General features: G+C 40.8%; 1 protein-coding gene across 1 annotated transcript in view; it reads right to left on the bottom strand.

Annotated features, from left to right (window-relative positions):
• The window catches only part of LOC111976655 (agrin-like), a 411,714-nt gene that overhangs the window by 287,956 nt on the left and 116,834 nt on the right, over positions 1-6,924 (bottom strand). The window lies entirely within an intron of this gene.

Raw genomic sequence — 6,924 nt, forward strand, 5'->3', positions numbered from 1 at the left:
CAGTGGGAGAACAAGTATTTGGATACACTGCCGATTTGCAGGTTTCCTACTTACAAAGCATGTATATCTGTCATTTTTCATCATAGGTACACTTCAAACTGCTCCCCTCAACCCCTCCCATCTATCTCTGAACACCATCCAGTCCCATCCTTCAGCTCCCCTCAACCCCTCCCATCTATCTCTGAAGACCATCCAGGTCTGATTTCRAGCTGCCATATATTTCTACACTGTGCTGTGATGTTTGACAAAAGTCCTGAACTTTTCTATTCTCATGGTCTCTACAGATTGTAAATAAAAAACAAACTAAGAGCTAAGAGTAGTATATTATTGATCGATTGACTATGACTTTTGATTGACTATGACTTTTCAAATCACCCAGCAGTTCTATTTGCAGAGTTAGTTCCAAGTAAATGTTGCAATTTTTCAGCCAATCCTGAACCTGCGACCAAAAACAAGCTGCATATGGGCAGTACCAAAACAAGTGACCTAATGATTCGGTCTCTACGCAGCAAAATCTGCAGAGCTGGGATGGTTTTATCACCCTTAAAATATTCTATTGGTTGCAAGAATTTTGGATAATCATTTAAATCGGAAAACTCAAACTTTTGAATCCGGCGTCGTTTTGTGTATCAGATCATAAACCATGTGCCATGGAAACGGGACATCGAAGTCTCCTCCCAACTATTTTGCAAACAGTAAGGCSCAGCTGTACATTTTTGGGTTCTTAAATTAAACGGGTATACTTTTTTATTAATRACATTTTTCTTTAACTAATATTGGTCTTTAATACAGGGCCGACAGACAAGTTCCTTCCTTTCTCTCCCTTCCACTTGCCATTTTTGCGGTAATGCTGCAATCAGTTGGTTGTAATTTTGGACAGAGCAGACATTTCCATATATTTTTGTTAAATGCATTGATGACATAAATCCACCAGTCCTATTTATATCATTTACAAAGATTTGACTGTATATATTTTTTTTWAATTATCAATTAGTATATTTGAGTTTAAAAATAATATTTGTTCTGTCTTTTCTGGTGGATTAAACGGAAATTACTTGCTTTAAAAATAGCGATATTTTGGAGTTTATTTCTATTTTCAAATAACCGAAAGTGAGAGGTCGTAATCTGAATGAAAGGGAAAAAGGCCAATCTTGAACACAGGGTGAGCCATTCTTCCTAATCTGCTCGAGAACCATTTCGGATTTAAGTGTATTTTTTGAATGACTGAAGCATGAGAGGTCCAATTACTTTAATATTGAATAATTTAAGCCCTCATTATATAAATAGGCCCATTTCTTTTTGCGGGCTTGCCGTCCCAAATAATATATTTTTTGCTCATATCATTTAAAAAACAAGTTAGGTGTAGGTCAGGCAGTTAGTGTAAGAGACAGGAACAGCTAGAGTGTCACGTTCGTCGTATGAAACGAAGAGAAACACTAAACAGACTAATACAAAACAACAAAACGAACGTGAAGCTATAAATGACAAGTGCAGACACAGGCAACTTACATATAGATAATAACCCACGAACTACCCAAGGAATATGGCTGCCTAAATATGGTTCCCAATCAGAGACAAAAATAAACAGCTGCCTCTAATTGAGAACCAATCTAGGCAACCATAGACATATAACACCTAGACCAGAAAACACCCATAGACATACAAAAAKCCCTAGACAGGAACAAAACACATATATCACCCATGTCACACCCTGACCTAACCAAAATAATAAAGAAAACAAAGATAACTAAGGTCAGGGCGTGACATAGAGAAAACATGCATCACCTCACTCTAGTCATTGTAGTTTTATATTTCCCTCCTAACTTATCATTCTCCATTCTATCAATCAGAGAAAAATATTTAAACAGACAGGTACTTCTAAAAAAATAAATCCCTTCACACTAGTCATTACAGCTCTATGTCCCCCTCCCCTTTCTCTCAACGCGTCATTCTCCATTTAATCGATCAGACGGCTAAATTATAATAGACAGGTAACAGCTGGTCCGCTCTGCCGACAGCGGAGCTGGAAGAGGCCCGAGAATGGGCCTGGCATATTGAAATGAACAAATTAAGATGCATTCCTAGGAGAGAGAAGAGACCGTGGCACTTTGGTAAAAGGTTATTGTCTCTCAGAGGCTGAGGGCCCCCGAATAATTCACTCGGAAATCAATTTCCATCACCCCGTCCGTCACACATTCAGGCCGAATGATGGACAAAGAGAGAAAAAACAGCATCCGTCTGTCCCCCCTTCTCTCTCCCTCTCTATTGACACAACACCACCTTGCCACACACTCAGCTAGCTGTTCATTTCTAACAAAGGACATTTGCGTCAGATAATATAAGCAGTACCGTGACATGAGAATGATGCTAATGCACTTTCTGTAATGAACATTTTACAAATAAAGTATTTTAAAAGCAGCAGCCATTTCCCCATCGACAACACTCCCTAAATAAAAACTATTATTGTATGTGTTTATCATTGTTCAACTATTAATTGGCAAAATCAACAACTTGAAGGCCATAAACTAGTAATGTTAAGCCAATGACTCTATGATGTGTGAGTACCAGTCTTGAACAAGTAGCATTGCCACAGAAAAGTTAACAAAGAGCTTGAATTGATAAATTGTTGGATTCAAGGTGGCTAAAGCACACCATCAAGCATAAGGTTTGTCACATGTCCAAATTATGTTGTCTATTGTAGCGAATGACACCCCCTTCCCTCCACGTTGGATCGTTCCATCTTCATTATCCCACAGAAAACAAGAGAAATGGAGCTGATAATTGCAAAGAGGCGTGGGTGTTTGGGTGGATGGTAATTATGAAAAGGGGGTACTCCTCCTCAAGCAAGGCAGGCAAGCAAGCAAGCAGAGATCTGTAGTGATGAGTGAGCGGCTGCAATGTTTTGTAGGTCAGTCTAAATGTTTAATGCTTTATGCTGATGAGTTGATGCTCTGGTGTCCTCAAGAGACACACCAAAGCTTGGCTTGGTGAAACCCACCATCCAAAAACACACACACGTGCTCTCAAAAATATGTGCACAAACCACACACACACACACACCCTACAAATCCCTGCTCATTTTAAAACTGACCTCTCGGCACGCCAATTAAACAGGCATGTGACAAGACAGACACAAGTGCCAATTACGCCCCATCCCCATGCCCCCTTGCAGTATTTCCCTCCATCCTTCTCAATCTCTCTCACTCAACCGCCTCCCTCCATCTAAACACCATAGGCCCTAAATGGATTTTTGTTCCATTCTTCTCTATTTTATTCACTCCTCTTCTTCCCGAACTTCTACATGACGAGGAAGTCATAATAATGTCTCTTTTAACAGAAGCCTGTTAATTATTCCAACAGAAAGCGAGCGAGAACATTTTTGCTTTGAGTACACAATCGTTTAGCCTAGAGTATACATAGTAATAGAAAGAGCCCGATAACAATGTTTCCTTGTTACATTTACTGCCATTAAAGGAAAAGGGAAAAGGATTAGAATGAAGATGACATTGAAAGGGGGGGGTAAAAAAAAAATACGTTCACTTGGTTTCAAGGTTTAGTCAGTATGAAAATATATAATTAGAGCACCATAATCTATTTTGGAATGGGCTTACCATGGGGGACAGTTACCTCATAAGGCACATAGCTAAATAAATCCCCAAACCAATTTATTCAATTTGCCTTACAATGGATTAATGCTTAATTTCGCGAAATAATGGAGGAACACACTTATGGAAAATGTAAATGTATAACTCAAGATTTCACAAGCCATTTCCAAATTACTCACAAAGACATTAATGAGTCAAGTGAAATCGTTTTTTTAAAACAAAACAATACTTTTCCCGCTTATACGCAGTGGTGGAAAAAGTATCCAATTGTCATACTTGAGTAAAAGTAAAGATACCTTCATAGAAAATTACTAAGCAAAAGTGAGTCACCCAGTAAAATACTATGTGAGTTAAAGTAAAAATATATTTTGTTTTAAACATACTTAAGTATCAAAAGTAAATGTAATTGCTTAAATATACTTAAGTATCAAAAGTAAATAATTTATTATCCCTTATATTAAGCCAACCAGATGACACAATTTTCGTGTGTTTTTTAAATTGACGGATAGCCAGGGGCACTCTCCAACACTCAAACACAATTTCGTGTTTAGTGAGTCCGCCAGATCAGAGGCAGTAGGGATGACCAGGGATGTTCTCTGTTTAGTGAGTCCGCCAGATCAGAGGCAGTAGGGATGACCAGGGATGTTCTCCGTTTAGTAAGTCCTCCAGATCAGAGGCAGTAGGGATGACCAGGGATGTTCTCTGTTTAGTAAGTCNAGTGAGTCCTCCAGATCAGAGGCAGTAGGGATGACCAGGGATGCTCTCTGTTTAGTGAGTCCTCCAGATCAGAGGCAGTAGGGATGACCAGGGATGTTCTCTTGAGAAGTGTATGATTTGGATACATTTCCTGTCCTGCTAAGCATTCAAAATGTAACGAGTACGTTTGGGTGTCAGGGAAACTTTACTTTAGGAATGAAGTGGAGTAAAAGTAGTCAAAAATATAAATAGTAAAGTACAAATACCCCAAAAAACGGCTTAAAGAAGTCATTTAAAGTAGTTTTACTGAAGTACTTTACACCGCTTCTTCTATGTTTGATTGTCTGGTTTTGTGTTTGCACGAAACTCAGTGCCGCCAGTGTATTTTCTCTTTAATCAATTGTCTATGACATCATGACATCAATAAAATACTGCCAACACGTTGTAGGCAAAACAGTCTTTTTCCCATAGGATCTCAGTGTTCTCATGGTTTTCCAGAGGCTTCCTCCCACTCGAGTTACGCTGCGTAATTCCATTAGAGCGAAAGTAGTCCATGCTCAAGCCTTCGTTATAAAGACCATATGCTCCATATCTATTCCTCTGCAATGTCATCACAAACAAGCCTCGTTGCGCTCTCGGGCATTAGCAAGAACTCGGCAACACAGCCAAAAATGTGTCAACATCGAAATTCATCAGTGTCAAGATGGAAATTGGTGCCATGGAACCTAGATCGAGTGGGATGCAACATGGTTCTTAAAAAGGAAGTCCATCTGACACTTCTCATGTTCCAGTAGCTAGGGGCGGATGCTTCATTCTGAAATAGCGGTAAAACTGTATCTCTTGTTATTACATTCCAATTAGTATAACGCCCAAAAGCAGGCAAGAACAGCTGCATTTTGTGGTGTGTGAATCATTGAGAGGGCCTTGCCTACACAGGGAGGGGGTTTCAAATTGGCTTCATTTTCTAATGGGATACTGTAGCTGGGTCACCTCGAACTGGGGCTTGAGTGACACGCATACAGTTGAAGGCGGAAGTTTACATACACTTAGGTTGGAGTCATTAAAACTAGTTTTTCAACCACTCCACAAATTTCTTATAAACAAACTATAGTTTTGGCAAGTCGGTTAGGACATTACTTTGTGCATGACACAAGTCATTTTTCCAACAATTGTTTACAGACAAATTATTTCACTTATAGTTCACTGTGTCACAATTCCAGTGGTTCAGAAGTTTACATACACTAGTTGACTGTGCCTTTAAACAGCTTGGAAAATTCCAGAAAATGTCATGGCTTTAGAAGCTTCTGATAGGCTAATTGACATAATTTGAGTCAATTGGAGGTGTACCTGTGGATGTATTTCAAGGCCTACCTTTAAACTCAGTGCCTCTTTGCTTGACATCACAGGAAAATCAAAAGAAATCAGCCAAGACCTCAGAATTTTTTTTTTAGACATCCACAAGTCTGGTTCATCGTTGGGAGCAATTTCCAAACACCTGAAAGTACCACGTTCATCTGTACAAACAATAGTATGCAAGTATAAACACCATGGGACCACGCAGCCGTCATTCCGCTCAGGAAGGAGACGCGTTTTGTCTCCTAGAGATGAACGTACTTTAGTGTGAAAAGTGCAAATCAATCCCAGAACAACAGCAAAGGACCTTGTGAAGATGCTGGAGGAAACAGGTACAAAAGTATCTATATCCACAGTAAAACTAGTCCTATATCGATATAACCTGAAAGGCCACTCAGCAAGGAAGAAGCCACTGCTCCAAAACCGCCATTAAAAAAGCCAGACTACGGTTTGTAACTGCAAATGGGGACAAAGATCGTACTTTTTGGAGAAATGTCCTCTGGTCTGATAAAACAAAAATATAACTTTTTGGCCATAATGACCATTTTGTGAAGTGCACCAGTCCCTCCTGCAGCAAAGCACCCCCACAACATTATGCTGCCACCCCCGTGCTTCATGGTTGGGATGGTGTTCTTCAGCTTGCAAGCCTCCCCCTTTTTCCTAACGACTACCACCCCGTAGCACTCACTTCCGTCATCATGAAGTGCTTAGAGAGACTAGTCAAGGACCATATCACCTCCACCCTACTTGACACCCTAGACCCACTCCAATTTGCTTTCCGCCCCAACAGGTCCACAGACGATGCAATCGCAACCACACTGCACACTGCCCTAACCCATCTGGACAAGAGGAATACCTATGTGAGAATGCTGTTCATCGACTACAGCTCAGCATTTAACACCATAGTACCCTCCAAACTCGTCATCAAGCTTGAGACCCTGGGTCTCGACCCCGCCCTGTGCAACTGGGTACTGGACTTCCTGACGGGCCGCCCCCAGGTGGTGAGGGTAGGTAACAATATCTCCACCCCGCTAATCCTCAACACTGGGGCCCCACAAGGGTGCGTTCTGAGCCCTCTCCTGTACTCCCTGTTCACCCACGACTGCGTGGTCATGCACGCCTCCAACTCAATCATCAAGTTTGCAGACGACACTACAGTGGTAGGCTTGCTTACCAACAACAACGAGACGGCCTACAGGGAGGAGGTGAGGGCCCTCGGAGTGTGGTGTCAGTAAAATAACCTCACACTCAACGTCAACAAAACAAAGGA

Source organism: Salvelinus sp. IW2-2015, linkage group LG17 (assembly GCF_002910315.2).
Source record: "Salvelinus sp. IW2-2015 linkage group LG17, ASM291031v2, whole genome shotgun sequence".
NCBI lineage: Eukaryota > Metazoa > Chordata > Actinopteri > Salmoniformes > Salmonidae > Salvelinus > Salvelinus sp. IW2-2015.